Source organism: Impatiens glandulifera, chromosome 1 (genome assembly GCF_907164915.1).
Source record: "Impatiens glandulifera chromosome 1, dImpGla2.1, whole genome shotgun sequence".
Lineage (NCBI taxonomy): Eukaryota > Viridiplantae > Streptophyta > Magnoliopsida > Ericales > Balsaminaceae > Impatiens > Impatiens glandulifera.
In genome coordinates this window covers 18,198,153-18,216,835 of record NC_061862.1, presented here as the reverse complement: position 1 = coordinate 18,216,835, position 18,683 = coordinate 18,198,153, and positions in this window count along the sequence as shown.

Genomic DNA, 18,683 nt, shown 5'->3' with positions numbered 1-18,683 from the left:
AACACAAACAAATATCATTTATAAAAAGGTCACAAAATTGGTATTAAATTGTTAACTAAATTGTTTAGATTACTTATTAACTCGTTAAACGATCTGTCATACTCCATAGTTATTTCCTTAATTCTTAATTATAGGAACACAAAAAAAATGATCATTTATAAAAATAATTGGTATTAAAATGTCAACTAAAATTATTTAAATGTTATAATAAAATTAATAAGTGGTTAAAACCATGAGAAATAGATAGAGTAAATATAACCACATAAAACATTAGTTTTCTTCTTATACATTTTAAACAAACAAAACTTTGGATTAATGATATAAATAACATCATGAATATTATTAGGTGTTCAATTATGGAATAGCCCTCCTCCATGTTGTTTTTATTTATTATGTTAACTCGTTAACTGAGAGAGAACAATTAATTTTAACATTTATTAGGTTAAGTCTGAACCGAATATCCGACTGAATTCGTATTCACCGAATTCGAATTTCAATTTCGGTTTTAAAATCGAATTTCAAATCAATTCGAATTCAAATACGGTTTTCGAATTGGTTTTCGAATTTGGGTTTCAACTCGAAAACTAAACCGAAAATCGAATTCATTTTTATTTTTTTTTGTTATTTATTCTTCCAAACTTAGCTTAAGAAAAAATTCAAAATAATCAAATTAGAATATTTTGAACTCAAGATTTAATAATAAAAAAAGGTAAAAAAAGCACAAGTGGTCTAGTGGTAGAATAGTACCCTGCCACAATATAGAATAGGGCTCAATTCTCAGCTGGTGCAATGAATTCGGTTTGTATTTGAAATTCTAATTCAGTTCGGTTTAATTAAAATTTATTCGAATTCGGTTCGGTTTTCGAATTGACTAAAAAAATAAAAATTCGAATAAACTGAACCGATGAACACCCCTACACTCACGTCGTTTTACGGATTCGAATTCAAAATTTTGAGAGGTTAAGATATCCACCATTTTTTCGTTAGGCAATAAGAGGGGATTATAATATTTAATTTGAGAAGAAGTATGTCATGAAATTACAAATAATATTTTAAATTACTAGTTGGATTGTCAAGTGGTGGAGTGGATCTCATATTAGACTAAGGAAAAAATGAAGACTACCTAGAATTACAAGAAGTGAAATACCTTATCCTTAGGTATGAAATATGGACGATCTTGATTTTGAATCTCTCTAGTCATTATTGTAGCAAGATTTTTCGATTCTCTAAGTCCTATGAATGTAAACATATCTCTTTAGTCTCTTTTCCAGTGTCGGTTATCATACCAACAAATTATAATATATTAAATTCTTTTGGTATTAAATTTTCATTTCTTTTCATGATTCCTAATTTCAATGGGTGACGGCATGGTTGAATTCATACTGATCTTTGTTGAAAATTTGAAATTGTTGTTGTGAGAATTTTATTCGAAAACAAGCATGATCATTCTATTTGAAAAAATGAAAAAAATGTAGAGCCATCACTAGATCCTTTAGTTCAATTTTCTTTCATTTCTTTTGAAGAATTTGGCAAACAGAAAAGGACATTGTTCATATATACTTATAAGATGTTTATTCTCTTGCATTAACTCAAACAATGCACCTTTGGATCCATTGGCAGCTGCTGAAATTGTAATTGATTTGGTTAAGGTGAGAGATGTTGGAACAATGTAACGCCTTTTTTTTACCAGCTCAAAAAAGACGATATTTTTTACAATCTTTTATTTATAAATAATTTTAACATCGAATAAGGCTAAACTTGATTTTGAAAGAGTTCGTCGCCTAATTTTCCTCGTTAAAAATTAAGAAATAAAATTATTTTGCATATTCAAACACATTTTTATACGATATTATTTATAAACTAATTGTTTATTTTAATTATGTGCAATAAGCTTGTATAGAAGTTAAAAAAAAATTGTTAACTCAGAATTGTTTAAAATTTATAAATTGAGCTTTAAAAATGAGCACATAGAGTTAAAAAAAACAACTTGGTAGGTGTTTTATTGTTTTATTTATTCCTCGAGGTTTATGAGCTCATGAATTTTCAATTACGAGAAGATATATAATTCATTGAGGTGGTTTTACTTAGAACCAACAAAAGTGTTGCTGATTTTTTTATTATTATTTTTAGAACTTCTATAATTATTTAAGTCAAAAGAAATTTAAACAATTTCTTTTCACTTGAGGATACTCAATTTTTTGTTATCTTTGCAAAGAACTAATGCATTTGAAATCACATTTTGTTGGGTAGTCGCAAAATGTGAAACACTCATGCTTGATGAAGAGTTGATCAATTGAGGAACTACACATGCTCACGTTTTAATTTCTCTAAATTCAATAAAAACTCAAATATTTTGAAACATTTTAATTTCTTGTATATAAATTATGTGATTAATCATGACAGAGAATGAATGTCATTTGTATAACGACATAAAAAAAGTTATTTGTGTTAGAACTTATTTTAATCATGCATTTAAAGAGACAAGACTATGTTAGTCGAAATTGTCTTCACAAAAATTGTCTCGGTGAGAACAATCTACGAAGATTTGTTTTTAGCATGCATAGTTATTTCACGTCGATTATTGTTCAAAACATGACAATGTAAATGCTTCGATTAAGACATGAAATATATTTGTAGTTATATTTTATTAAATTATGTTGATAAGTGATTATTTAAATATATCATGCATGTTAGTTAATAATATGATTCAGGTTCATTCATATTAAGTATGATTATCTTGCAATTTGTATATACGAAGAAAGGTCTATGGTATATATTTTGTTTTAATAGATAATTTTAAAATTTGTCACAAATTTATGTGTGTTTTGATTGACAACGATTTTTTCTATAGAAAATTAAAGGCCATCTAATTAATTAAGAAACGAATAATTGATAACACGAATAATTATTTATATAATTAGTTAGTTTTTATATTTTATTAAAGATAAATGGTTAATATTATAATTAATTGTATTAATTAATATTTTAATTAATTATTATTTATTTTATAAAGGTATTTTAATGATATATAAAATTATATATATATTTGTTTAATAATATATGAGATATTATTTATTCGATTATTTTTCTAAATTATTAAATATATATTTATATTTATCGTGAATAAAGTTTTTTTTTGTCGTGCATATATTTGAAAGAAATTCAGATTAGTCAATTCTCTTATTGAGATTATAGTTGATTGTGTTTATGAATAAAATAAAAGAAACAATAATATATAATATTATATTTAGATATTATTATATATATTTAGAGTTAGTGGTCATGAGATGTTATTTAACAAATGAAAAAAAGAGCAATTGATATGTTACAATGTCCGGCAAAACTGAATGGTTTATTCTCAAATACTTACATTACCTATAACATTTTGTTAACCATATCAGTAACAGTTGCATTGACAGAAAAAAGTTTCTCGAAGTTGAAGTTAATCAAGAATTATCTTTGATCAACAATGTCACAGGATAGACTAAATGGGCTAGCAATATTGTCGATTGAGAAATAAATAATTCATCAATTAGATTATACATATTTAATCAATATTTTAACCTCTAAAATAGTTAGACGGGTGATGTTTATTTAGTTATTTCAATTATTATGTTAATGTTTATATTTTTATTGACGTGCCATTTTATTTTTGATTTATTTATTTATAGATATATATATATATTATACTAAACTTTTGGTTTATTTGATCAAGAAACTAAATTATGATATCTACTATCATTATTATCTTAGCATGAAGAATCATTATCTTCTAATCATTATTACGTGTTTCCTCTATCTAAAAGAAGTTGTCTTGACATTTAAGTTAAAAAGTGTCAATGTTAACTTATTAAGTTAAGTTGTTAAAACGCCTTTATTTAAACAAGAGAACAATTAATTTAATTTTTATTTTTTAGAAGGTTACGACGTGTCACCGGACTAAAATCGAGGATCTCATGAGGATGAGGATATTCAGTTCTTTTTGTTGTTAAGTTAGAAGAGAGGAGATAAACATTTAATTTAATTTGAGAAGAGAGGTGTGTCATGAAGTTACAAATAATATTGTCAATTCCTAATCAGCATGTGGTGGATAAATATATATAATTTTACATTTGAAGACCTAGGAAAAAAAAAGAGGATAAATTTTTAGTTGAGGGATTTGCCATTGCAGTTGGCACACCTTGATTGGTGGTGGTCTATATAATTTATTATATATAATTCACATTAACCCTTATACCAGTATAAGACTTAAAGCTGATTGATCAAGCATATTTACTCCACATGCTAGCTAGCTTTACAATGTTTTCTTTTGCCCATATATTAATATTATATAATATAGAAATTGCAATGATTTTCAACAAGAATTACGTGACACCACTATCCCTTGTTGGCCCATTGGAATATTATAATCTTCTCAACATTTGATGAGTAACTCATATCTATGTAGTTTCCAAAACTAAATTTCCCAATTTTTCATCAATATATTTTTTTATGTGTCAATTTATATGCCTCTACTGCATAAACAAAACCTAAACCAAGAATCTTGAGATAGTGATGATTTCTGACAAAATTAAAATTAAAATTAAAATTAAAACAGCAACATAAATCAATCATACTAAATCCTGTGTCTTTCAAGGTGTAGACGAACAGATGGAGGAATTACTTTAAGAAGCCCATAACACTGGTATTCAAACAAATCAAATTCTATGCTTGCTTGAATATGACTATACTCCCAACTATCTATAGATTGAGAAAAGAACTCCCCCAACACAAAAGAAACGCTAAAAGAATTAATCTTGCCTTCTCCTTTGAACCTCTGCTGCATAGTTTGGTCCACGTATTTCACAAAATTACTGTCTGCACCTACTGAATCTTTCGCAAGCTTTTTACGGTCCAATCCAAATACATTAAGATGATTAAATACGAGGTCTGGATGGTTAATCCAAATATATTTCCATCTTTTCGATAAAATACTCGTCTTCACTGCATCTTTCAGGTCCAGCTTACCGGTGATCATTCTCAGAATATCATTTGGCAACTCTCTAATGTAATCATTAGTTGTTTCCTGCAAGTTTAATTGAAAAGGATCAATATCATTAACAATTATTTATATAAATTAACAGGGTCGGCCAGCCTGTCTAGCTGGCTTTTTCGTACCATCAATTTAGGGGCTTTGTGTCCTCGGCTCATCGCGTGATACTCGGTAGTCATATGGAAATACACCTGCAAATATCAACTAAATAACTATATAACAATGGAATTGGCATAAATGCAAATCAATCAAATTCCAACTAAGACTCATCACTGATACTATCTGATTCTTTTTTCAGCATGTTTGAAAAGTATATCAGCAAAAAAAATTGAAACTGACCAAAGTTATATATAAAAAGATGGTTTCTGCGGATTTGACTTCTAGGTTCATTGTGTAATCCTTCCGATCTAAGAGTAGGAAGCAACTATTTAAAGATGATGTTGAGACACAAACAAGACCGCATTAGTACTTACATAGTCATCTTCTTCAATCAATGATGATTCTTCTGTAATAATACTTAATAGTTCTTGAGAATAAACCATGTTTTAGCACTAAAAGTACACATTCAAGTATAAAATTCTCTCCAATGCTGTCTCAACAAGAAAACAAGCATACACAACTCAAAAGCAAATTATCAAAAACAATGACATGCAAGATTTCAACTAATTAACAGTTCATGTTTGTTTGTTCACTGTGTAGAGTTTTAAGTTGATCCTTAATATGAATGTATAAACACAGAGTTCTTAGTTGATATATAAACGCGAGACGATTCACCATTTCCCTTCCGGTCTAGATCAATCAGGTTTACCAGATGAGGAAGATGTTGTCTTCTATAACATAACAGTTTCTTGATTTCAAAATTCTCAAATTAAAATATCGATTTGAGCACCAACTCAGCAAATATAAATAAGATATTTTCTTGTTATTTTTTTTTGTAGAGAACATATTTCTTTATTAATAAATTATTTTTCTATTTATCATAATATACATAATAAATTTTGTGTTATTATCAATAAAAACATTTGCCCCACATTCGTGTGTTGTGTGTTGGTATCTTTTTAAATCAAATTATGTGTGAACTAATATAATAATTTTTTAATCAAGAGATTACAACCTAATTTCTTAACAATTTTTTTTATTATACTTTTTATTCAATAAATAAGATAACTATTATTATAAATATTTAAATAAATAAATCATTCATACATAATTTTTATACGAGAGATAAGAATGTTTATTCATATAAATCATTCTTTACATAACCTCTATAAAAGAAATTAAAATATTTAATCAATTAAAATATTTATTTTAACACTTAATTTCTATAAAATAAATTAGAATATTTAATTAAATAAATATTTACCATATCACATGATTTATACAAAAGAAATAATATTGTTTCAAACATCTTTGACCGAAACCGTTTAAACATTTATTTTCGGTTGCAAATTTACATTTCATAATATCGACATGTTTGTCATATTATTCTCAAATCAAACAAGACTTTTCTTGTAATTATTTGATTTCAAAAATATCAAATTAAGTAAGTCTTTGTGATTAAATTAAACAATGTATATCAAATATATTATATTAAACCAAAGTTAATATATCAATATATATATATATATATATATATATATATATATATATATATATATATATATATGATATTATAGGGAAATTTGAGCAAATGACCCTGCTAACAGGCCTAAATGCGTATGGTGCGCGTGCATAATTTAAATAGCGCTCCTGACCCTCTTTTTTTTAATGACTATTATACCCATGCGTCACGCATCCTCCAGTTGCGTGACGCATCCGAAACCCTATAAAATCATTTATTTTTTTCATTTTTGATCAATTTTCTCTCTCATCTAGGTCTTCTCCGCCGTGAACCCTAATGGCGGAGAAGACTTTCACTTGGAGATGGCGTATTCATCGTCGATGAACAAATTGAAGAGGCACCGTGGACCATTCCACTATATTCAATGGCGTAGAGCGGCGAAGAACTACTTCCAACGGCGAACTGCGGCTCCAACGGCGAACGACGACGGCGAAAAGATAAAATTTTCACTATATTTGTTGTATTCCCCGATATTATATATTATTGTTTCCATAATTTTAGTCACAAACACAATTAACTATAATCTCAATGATTTATTGAAAATCTAATTTTTTTCTACTTCTCCTCCTTTAACTTAATTACCATCAACAACAAATATATGTAGGACAAAAAAAACTATATTCAAATCTATATATAGTCAATAATATACATCATGATCAAATAAATAATATCTCATATATTATTAAACAAATATATATATATATATATATATATATATAATTTCATATATCATTATAATACTTTTATTGTGTTAATTATAATATTGATCATTTATTTTTTTTTTTCAACCAAAACACACATAAGTTTTTTACAAATTCCAAAATTATTTATTAAAACAAAATATATGTACAAAGATTTTTATTTATTTATATATGTATATAAATTATTAGATAATCATACTTATTATTATTATTATAAATTATTATTATAATAAATTATTATTATTATAAATTATTATTATACTTATTATTATTATTATTATAAATTATTATTATTGTAAATTATTATTATATTTATTATTATAAATTACAATAATAATAATAATAATTATTATTATTTATTATTATAAATTATTATTATTATAAATTATTATTATAAATAATAATTATTATTATAAATTATTATTATTATAATAAATTATTATTATAATAATAATAATAATTTATAATAATAATAATTATTATAATAAATTATTATTATACTTATTATTAGTAGTATTATTAGTATAAATTATAATAATAATAATTATTATTATTAATATAATTATTATTTTTATTATTATAAACTATTATTATAAATTATTATTGTGATTATAATAATTATAATTATAATAATAATAAATATAATAATTATTATACTAATAATAATAATTATAATTATTATAATAATAATAATAATCTATAATAATAATAATAATTAATAATAATAATAATAATAATTATTATTATTATAATTATTATAATTATAATAATAATAATTTATAATAATAATTATTTATAATAATAATTTATCATAATAATAATAAATATAATAATAATAATGATACTAATAATAATAATTATAATAATAAATTTAACAATAATTATTATAATAATAATTATTATTATTATAATAACATTATTATTATTATATTTTTTATTATTATAATAAAAATAAATTATTATTATTTATAATAAATATAAATTGTTATTATTATATTTATTATTATTCCTAACAAAAATAAATTATTATTATTATATTTATTATTATTATAATTATTATAATTATTATATTTATTATTACCAATATTATTATTATTATATATATTATTTTTATTACACAATTTTATTATAATTATTATTATTATTATAAATTATTATTATTATTATAATTTATTATTATTAATATATTATTATTATTATTATAAATTATTATTATTATTATAAATTATTATTATAATAAATTATTATTATAATAAATTATTATTATTATAAATTATTATTATTATAATTTATTATTATTATTATATATTATTATTATTATAAATTATTATTATTATAAATTATTATTATAATAAATTATTATTATTATAAATTATTATTATAATAAATTATTATTATTATAAATTATTATTATTATTATAAATTAATATTATTATTATAAATTTTTATTATAATAAAATATTATTATTATAAATTAATATTATTATTATAAATTATTATTATTATTATTATTATTATAAATTATTATTATAATAAATTATTATTATTATAAATTATTATTATTATAAATTTTTATTACTATAAATTATTATTATTATTATAAATTATTATTATTATAAATTATTATTATAAATTAATATTATTATTAAAAATTTTTATTATTATATAAATTTTTATTATTATTATAAATTTTTATTATTATTATAAATTATTATTGTAATAAATTATTATTATTATAAATTATTATTATTATAAATTATTATAAATTATTATTATTATTATAAATTATTATTATAATAAATTATTATTATTATAAATTATAAATTATTATTATAAATTATTATTATTATTATAAATTATTATTATAATAAATTATTATTATTATAAATTATTATTATTATAAATTATTATTATTATAAATTATTATTATTAAATATTATTATTATTATAAATTATAATTAATATAAATTATTATTATTATAAAGTATTAGTGTACTTATTATTATTATTATTATAAATTATTATTATTATTTTTATTATAAATTATTATTATTATTTTTATAAATTATTATTATTATAAATTATTATAAATTATTATTATTATAAATTATTATTATTATAAATTTTTATTATAATAAATAATTATAATAAATAATTATTATAAATTATTATTATTGTAAATTATTATTATACTTATTATTATTATTATACTTATTATTATTATACTTATTATTATTATTATAAATTATTATTATACTTATTATTATTATTATAAATTATAATAATTATAATTATTATTATTAATATTATTATTATTTATTATTATAAAATAATTATTATTATTATAAATTATTATTATTTTATTATAAATTATTATTATTATAAATTATTATTGAAGCAGCTTTTCATCCCGAAGCCTTCGTTATTAATTATTTGAAATTCTAAGGGTTATTTATTTGAGTATTTCTAGTCAAGATATTTAGTGTTTAGCAAGTGGTGCTCTTTAGTTACATGTTATTGAGTTTACAATGTAATTATTTTTATTATTGTTATTATAAATTATTTTTATTATTAATATAAATTATAATTATAATTATTATTATAAATTATTTTTATTATCATATAAATTATAATTATTATTATAAATTATAATTATTTATTATTATTAAGATAATAATTTTATTATTATTATATTATACAGAATATGAATATGCTTATTTAGATTAAATAGAAGATTAAGCTGTTATTATAAATTATTATTATTAATATTATTCTTATTATTATATTATTCTTATTATAAATTATTATTATTATAAATTAATATATTTATTTTTATTATTATTATTATTTTAAATTATTATTATTATAAATTAATATTTTTATTTTTATTATTATTATTTATTATTATTATTTTAAATTATTATTATTATTATAAATTATTATCATTATTATTATTATAATAATAATTATTATTATATTGATTATTATTATAATAATATTTATTACAATTATAAATATTTATATTATAATAATTATTATTATATTTATTATTATTATTATTAATTATATTTAATATTATTATTATATTTATTATTTATTATTATTATATTTATTATTATTAATTATTATATATAATATTATTAAATATTATTATTATTATATTTATTATTATTATTTTTATAAATTATTATTATTTTTATAATTATTATCATTATTATTATTATTATTATTATAAATTATTATTATTAATAATATAAATTATTATTAATATAATAATTATTATTATTATTATATTAATTATTATTATAATAATTTTTATTATGATTATAGATATATTTATATTATAATTATAATTATTATATTTATTATTATTAAATATTTTTATTAAATATTTTCATTATTATATTTATTATTATTATATTTATTTTTATTATTATATTTATTTTTATTATTATCATTATTATTATTATTATTATTATAAATTATTATTATTATTATTATAAATTATTATTATTATTATTATAAATTATTATTATTATCATTATTATTAATAATATTTATATAAATTATTATTAGTATTATAATTATAATAATTATAATTATTATAATTATTATAATAATAATAATTATTATTATTATTATTAATATAAATTATTATTATTATTATAATAATAATGATTATAATAATAATAATAAATTATTATCATTATTATTATTATATAAATAATTTATTTTTATATAAATATTTATATTATAATTATTTTTATATTTATATTTATTTTTATTATTATTAATTATTATATTTATTATTATTATATTTATAATTATAAATATTATTATATATTATTATTATTATTATATATTTTATTATTTTTTATTATTATAATCAATTATATTTATTATTATTATTATATTTATTATTTATTATATTTATTGTTATTATTATTATATTTATTATTATGAATTATTTTTATTATTATATTTATTATATTTATCCTTATTACTATTATTATTATAAATTAATTTTATTATATTTATCATTATTATTTATTAATTATTATTATTGTTATCGCATTATAATATATATGGATATGCTACCAATTAAATGGCAGATGATGAGGATATTATAAATTATTATTATTACTATCATTATCAATATTATTATTCTTATCATTATTATTAATATTATTATTATTATATTATTCGCATGATACATTTTTATTATCAAGGCTGAAATCACAAACATGGAAGAAGAAACGGTAAAAGACGTTAAAAGGTATTATCCAGATGAAGAAGACTCTGACCTTCACGGAGATCAGCCGAGTAAATCGATTTTTGATGTCGGTAGTCATCCAAATCGACAAGGGACCAGCAGGAAGAGAGTCAACCGAAATCTCCGAAGAAAGAAGACGGTCTAACAGCTTCCCTATCAGCCAAGTCTCCAAGTAAGTTCATCATTAATATTCATTTTGCAGAGACAATTCCGGTCAACCAAAGCAAACCAAAAATGACTTTATCAATTCACTCCCCTCATCCGGTGCAAAGTCACGCGACTTCCCCCTTCTCGGACGAAATGAAGGAATTTATTCAGAATGTCGTTCAAGCCAGAGCCTCCACAACCGACTCCAAGATTGAAAAGGTTGAGTCGACCACCACCCAAATACTTCAAATGATTCAGGTTATGTCTGCTCAAATTGAGGAAATGGCAAGGGTCAAGGTTTCGGCCACCGAAGAACAGATTTGAAAAGATGAAGAAACGGCTCAAAAACTTCAGGCCGAAGAGGAAGAGAGGATCAGCGGCTGAAGGAACTTGAAAAGAATGATGAACGTCTAACCCGAGAAATTCATGAAAAACAAGAAATGGAAAATCGTAAAGCAGCCGAAATAGAAAATGCCGAGGCGGCTGACACTCGGGACTCACAGCCTGTTGCTAGAATGACAAAGGCCCGGACAAATAAGTGGAAAAGAAAAGAAGCTGCTGAAGTACTGAATCGGGCAGAACAGAGAATCATTCAAACGGTTGTAAATCCTGCTGACCCACTTGCCGATGACGAAGAGGAGGATGATAATACTCTAACTACAAGGAAACGTAAAGCCATATTAGAACCGACTCCTTCCACTCAGCCGGATCAGGGCACAAATGATGACATCATTGCCAACTTCATACGGGGTGAGAGAACTCCACCCTCCGGGGCTCAGACTCGATTGTCCAGATCGGAAGGCAGCTTCTTCAACTTCGACCGAACCGCCTCGAGACCATCTTTCCTAACCGGTTGGGGATTCGACGCGGATAGGAGGGTGAGAGAGGCACAGAAGGCAAAGGCAAAAGACCAGGGGGGAATCCAAACTCTTGAATCTATATCTTGTCTTTCATTTATATGAATTTTAAACTTATATTCTATTACTTAATATATTTTTGAAATTTCGGTTTAAGTTTAAATACATATTCTCGAACCTATGATATTTTTTGAACCTACGATATTTTTGAACCACTCTGGTTCAACTCTATGATTTTCATACTAGTTTTGATACTTTTCGGTTAAAAGCATCAAAAAGGGAGAAATTGATAAAATATTTAAAAAATAAATTTCCTAAACCGGCCAAATAAACTTAAATTCTTTGAAACCGACCAACGATCACACGTTTTGAATATTTATTCTAAATAATCAAATAGGGAGAAATTGTTAGAAAAATCAAGATAGTTAATTTATTAAAAGAAAATTAACTATCCAAAGAACTTAATCAATTCTTAACTATATGTGCATGAACAGCTTCAACCGAATCGGCTAAATTGATCAACCAAACCGGCCAAGTCGAAATGCTCAAACTTGATCTATCATCTCGGTTAAACAAAATCGGCTCAATCATCACATCCGAAGTAATCCGGATCGGCTTAACCTCAGATTCGGCTAGAGTTGAAAACCTATAATATCCGACTAACTCAACGTATTAAAGATCCTAAAGCCAACGAGAAGATCACTCAAAGCTATGAAAAATATGAAGATGACGTAATGAATATTCTTTGGGAATATGCAGAAGAAGGATCTGAAATAAGGCATGCGGCAATTTAATGATTACGAATTTTATCCAAATCCACAAGCAACCTTCACGGACAAGCGACCGCCTAATGCATGTTTGCCATGTATACAAAAGGAAAAGCATGCACGCTACCTTCTCTTACCGGCTCAGCTACCTATGACCAACTAACTCAAGAGAGAGAAATATGATCGTTGTCATATTTCCCATATAAAAGGAAGCCAAAGCATTGAAGAATAGCGACACAGAATTGAATCTCATAAGCAATTAGATCTGAATTATACGGAATTTACACAGTTCTTCTGATCAAAGTGAAACAATTGCAAACATTAAACATTCTGTTGTAAAAGTGTATTACATCACTGCGTGAGTGTTATAAAGTGAACGACGAGTAGTAAATAAGACTCGATCGTATTTTGTTGTTGAATATTCCATTAGTGAATATCCTTCTCACTATTTGAGAAGAAGAGGTGACGTATGAGAGTTTGCTCCGAACATGCATAAAAATATACGTTTTGTGTTCTTCATTTACTTTCTATCACTAAACTAACCGAACCGGTTTTCTCCCACTCCACTCCAACCGAACCAAATCATTATATATACTTATTCCCATCGAACCAATTTTACCTCAGTCCAACCGGTTTCTCCATACTACCTTCCTTAACCGAGTCGTGTGTGTTTGTTTTAGGTTGAAACAGACATTTCCGCCCTTGAACTCGATTCAAGAGTCTGTGATAATCTGCGTAGTGTTAAGAACGGTTCTAATCTTTAACCGGATTAGTGTCAATTGGTGTGTGTTTATTATAAGCGATTTCCTTTAGCCGGACCCCGGTCCACTATCAGCGATCCCGATCCTAACATAATTGATAGTTTACTTTTGAAGATCAAGACCGAACCTATGGACTATATGTTAAAAATAATAAATAATTAATAATCTTAGAAACATTTAATGTGATGGTGAAACTCAAGAGTTGAAGATGAAGCGTGAAGGAAGATGAAGCTCAAGAGATGCATTGTTTAATTGTATTTATTTTGAGTTCTAGATCCTTCCACTTTATCCTTTAAATTGAGGTTCACACATTAGTTTTTACATATCAAAATTAAGTAAGTTGTAGCTACTTAAGATTTTTATCAATAAAATCTTATTTTCTTAGTTATAATATTTTCCGCACCAACAAATTTGGTATCAGAGCAAGGTTACGTTTCAATATTGAAATGGCATCCACTCTATTCTCATACTCTCCAAATCAAGTTCCTATCTTTGAAGGCAAATTCTATGAATTACGGAACAGCCAAATAGAAACATTTTTCATATCCCTAGGTCTTTGGGATATGATAGATGAAGACGACGAAGGATACAAGAAAATTGAAAAGGATCTCAAAAAATGAGATGCACTAGCTTTGCGCTATATTCAACAAGGAGTTGGGATAACCATATTCCCTCGTATTTTTGGAGTAAAAAAGGCTCAAGATACTTCGGTGATATTGAAACAGGAATTTCAAGGTACGGAGAAAACGATCGCATTAAAACTCTAAGCCTTATGGAAAGATTTTGACAATCTAAAGATGGAGGATCGAGAAAAGGTACAAGATTTTTCTTCTCGTGTTTCCACTATTGTCAATCAAATAAAAAGAAGCGGAGATGAAATCAAAGATAAAAAGGTTGTTGAAAAGGTTCTTCGAAGTCTTACTCAAAAGTTCGATCATGTTGCTGCTGCGATTGAAGAATCAAAAGACTTGTCCAAGATGACAATATATGAGTTGACTGGATCTCTTCTAGCACATGAGCAAAGAATTAATCGCTCTTCTACTCCATTAACGGATCAAGACTTCAAATCCAAGCAAGTACCAGAAGCATTTTCAAAAAGTCATCACAACAAATTTGGTAAAAAAAATGAGAAGACATTCGGTTGGAAAGGTAAAGCACCACAACAATTAAGTGATTTTTATTCGTGTATCATTTGCAAAAATCAAATCACGAGTCAAAAGATTGTTATTTCAAATGCAAAAGATGCAAAATCCCTAATCATTCTCAAAGGGATTGTCAATTTCAAAATCAGGAGAAGAAAGAAGATGATGCAAAATTTGTGAAAGAAGATTACGACGTTATTTTTGTTTCTCTAAATAGTGAAGAGAAGTCAAAAAGTCGATGGTATCTTGATAGCGGTGCTAGAAACCATATGACAAGGAATAAAGATATGTTTGTGGAGCTCAACTCAGACATTACTTCAACCGTTGTTCTTGGAGATAGTTCTTATCAAGATGCGAAAGGAAAAGGAACCATTGTTGTTCTAACTTTGGGAGATAACAAAAAGCTTATCATAGATGTTCTATATGTCCATAATATTTCATATAATTTTCTTAATATTGGACAACTTATTAAGAAGGACTTATCGGTATATTTTAATGATGGAAGATGCAAAATATTTGACAAAAAGAAGAATGTGGTTGTGGCAACTGTCGAAATGAAAGATAAGACTTTTTCTCTCACGTTTCCATTGAAAAGTGATTGTGAATTGAAAGTGGAAAATAAAGATTTGTCTAAACTTTGGCATCTTCGATATGGTCATCTAAGTTTGAAAAAAAGAGTTATTGTCTGGCTTGTCTAGTTGCATTGGTTGAGCAGGTATGCGAAAACAAGGGCTATTTATTTTGTCTTCATATGGATGTATCTTCTTGTGAAAATTCACAATAATGTATAAAATTCAATGATGTTTGAGTCTTCTGATTCAGGTTTTAAATTCTAATGTTCTAACAATGGGGATGGTGCAGAGATCTTAATGCATTCATATTTGTGTTCAGAAGGCATAACAGGAAAGTGGTGCTCTTTAGTTTACAATGCATGTTGTTGGGTTGTGATGATGTCTGAATTTATTGAACTTAATTATAGGATTGTGCTTGAGCGTCCAGAATATGGATATGCTACGTAATCCTTTCGGTTGTCGAAGATCTTACCCATTAAATGGCAGATTAAGCGGTTAGTGATAACGATGAAACTCGCAAACTGTAGTAGGACCGCCATAAGTGAGAATATACTGTTAAAGTTAAGAAGATTTGATTTGATTTGTTGTTAATTTGAATTTAGATATTGAACTTGGTTTTGATTAGGTAGGAGATGATTTGAGTGAAGGAGAAGCAAAAGTTCTTAGGAAATATGGATGGGAACCTAATACTGGATTAGGTGCGATGCTTGACTATTACGATAGAATTGTTCATACACGTAACAAAGTAGAAAACCTGTCAGAATGGAAGGCAAAGATTGTAAAGTTACTTACAGACGGTTAACGGATGTATATACGCCCATGAAACTGATATCCCTAAGAAGGCTGCTGAATATTCAGATCGTTTTGGCCCTGATGAGAAGGATGTAAAGTTTTAAAAAAAAGTAGAAATGGTAATGTCTTTTGCTCTGTTTTGGTACCTAGTTAGTTGTATAGGATTTTAACATCTCTTCAGTGAAATGTTGGAAATCTGTAATGAATGTTTAATATTTTCTATTAGATAGGACCGACCAATTTTGCAATTATCAAAATATGTCCTAGATTAGAGTTTATCGGAAAAGGAATATCTGTACTTATTATTTGTTTAAAAGGGATTAGATCAAAATCATTCTTAGTATAACGGATATATATATATATATAAAAGAAAAACTGTGTATACTTTTTTGTGCAAGTATTTTGGTTTATACATCTAAAATGTTGAAGCTGATTGGAGACAATTTTAAACATCTGGGTGGGTTTGGGTTTATTGTCGACTATGAATAAAAACTTAATTATCTAAGTATTTAGGTATCAAATATAACTATAAGTTACTATCAAATTACATAAATTCTTTAAGTTTTAATCGTGTTTGGTAAGTTGATTTGCTGGTATTCGAACCGTTTGAGTTTGATTTACAGTTTCATAAAATATTAATTATTTTGTTTGTTGGGTTTTTTTGGTTTGATTTAGACGATTAGACTTTTTTTATTATGTTTTATGCAAGGTTTTAAAATTAGCGGTCCGACCGGCGGTCTAACTGGTCCGGCCGCGAAACGGTTGATGAAGCGGTTCGGATTTTATCTTTAATACGGTTACCTTTCAAACCGGTCAAAATCCAGTCCGACCGGACGGTTCAACCGGAAAATGAAACCGAATATTTCCGGTTCGTAAGGTTACCTTATAAGTTATTATTATTTTCTTTCTTTTCTTCCAGAAACACTACTTTCAGATCTATTCGATGAGGAAGAAAGAAAGAAAGAGCCATACGCTTTCAGATCTATTCGATGAGGAAGGAAGAAAGAGACATCTTAAAAGTTATATAACAAGTTCAGTTATAACAAGAAAGAGAAGAATAAAGAGATTGTAAATCTTTTTCTTAATATCTTCCATATTATCTACCTTTAACTCCTCATATTTGTGGATCTATCATCTTAAACTCTTAGATTTACGATCTTTGTGTGCTGTGTTTCTTTATATCTATAACTTTTCTTTTGAGTATGTATGATATTTAAATAATAGACGAGGATGAAGAAAGAAATAAGTGACTAGGTATGCATGATGGGTTAGAGCTGGGTTTAGGGAGTGAAGGTAAGGAGGGAGATAATGACGGGGATAGAGAAAGAAATAAGTGACAGGTATGCTGGGTTTAGGGAGTGAGGGTAAAGAGAGATAATGATGTTGCAATTAGAAAAAAAGTAAAGTGAAAATGAAAAAAATAATTAAGTATGTACTATATAATTATATAACCTCTAATTTAATTTTAGATTTTTTGGATAAAAATTTATTAATTTAGTCAATTTAATATTTTTTAACTCTTTTTAAAATTTTAATATTTACTAATCTGTTTGTTTAATTGTTGATAGGTGATATTTAGTGTGATTGTTATTTTGATAGTAGAGAATTATGAATATTTGTTATTTTAATGGTAGAGAATTATGAATATTTGGTATAATATTAATTTAATTGATAAATTATTAAATTTAATTAGCATTTAATTGATTAATATTTATATGCATAAATGATTATATATACCCTTTATGTACTAATAAAATTAAATTTATTTTAAATAAAAATAAAAATAAAATCCGGTCCAACCAGTGGTTCAACCGGTTGGACCGGTCGGACCAAAGTACGCCCAAAAAACCGGGTTGACGACCGAAACGGTTTTCAGAACCTTAGTTTTATGCCTAATATTTTAAGTACTATTTGTCTTCTAGGAGAGTTCTTGGACTTTTAAAAAAAAAATATGATATCCGTCTTTAGTTGCAATGTTATTCTAAAGGTTAGTTAAAGACGATATTTTCTAAAGGTTA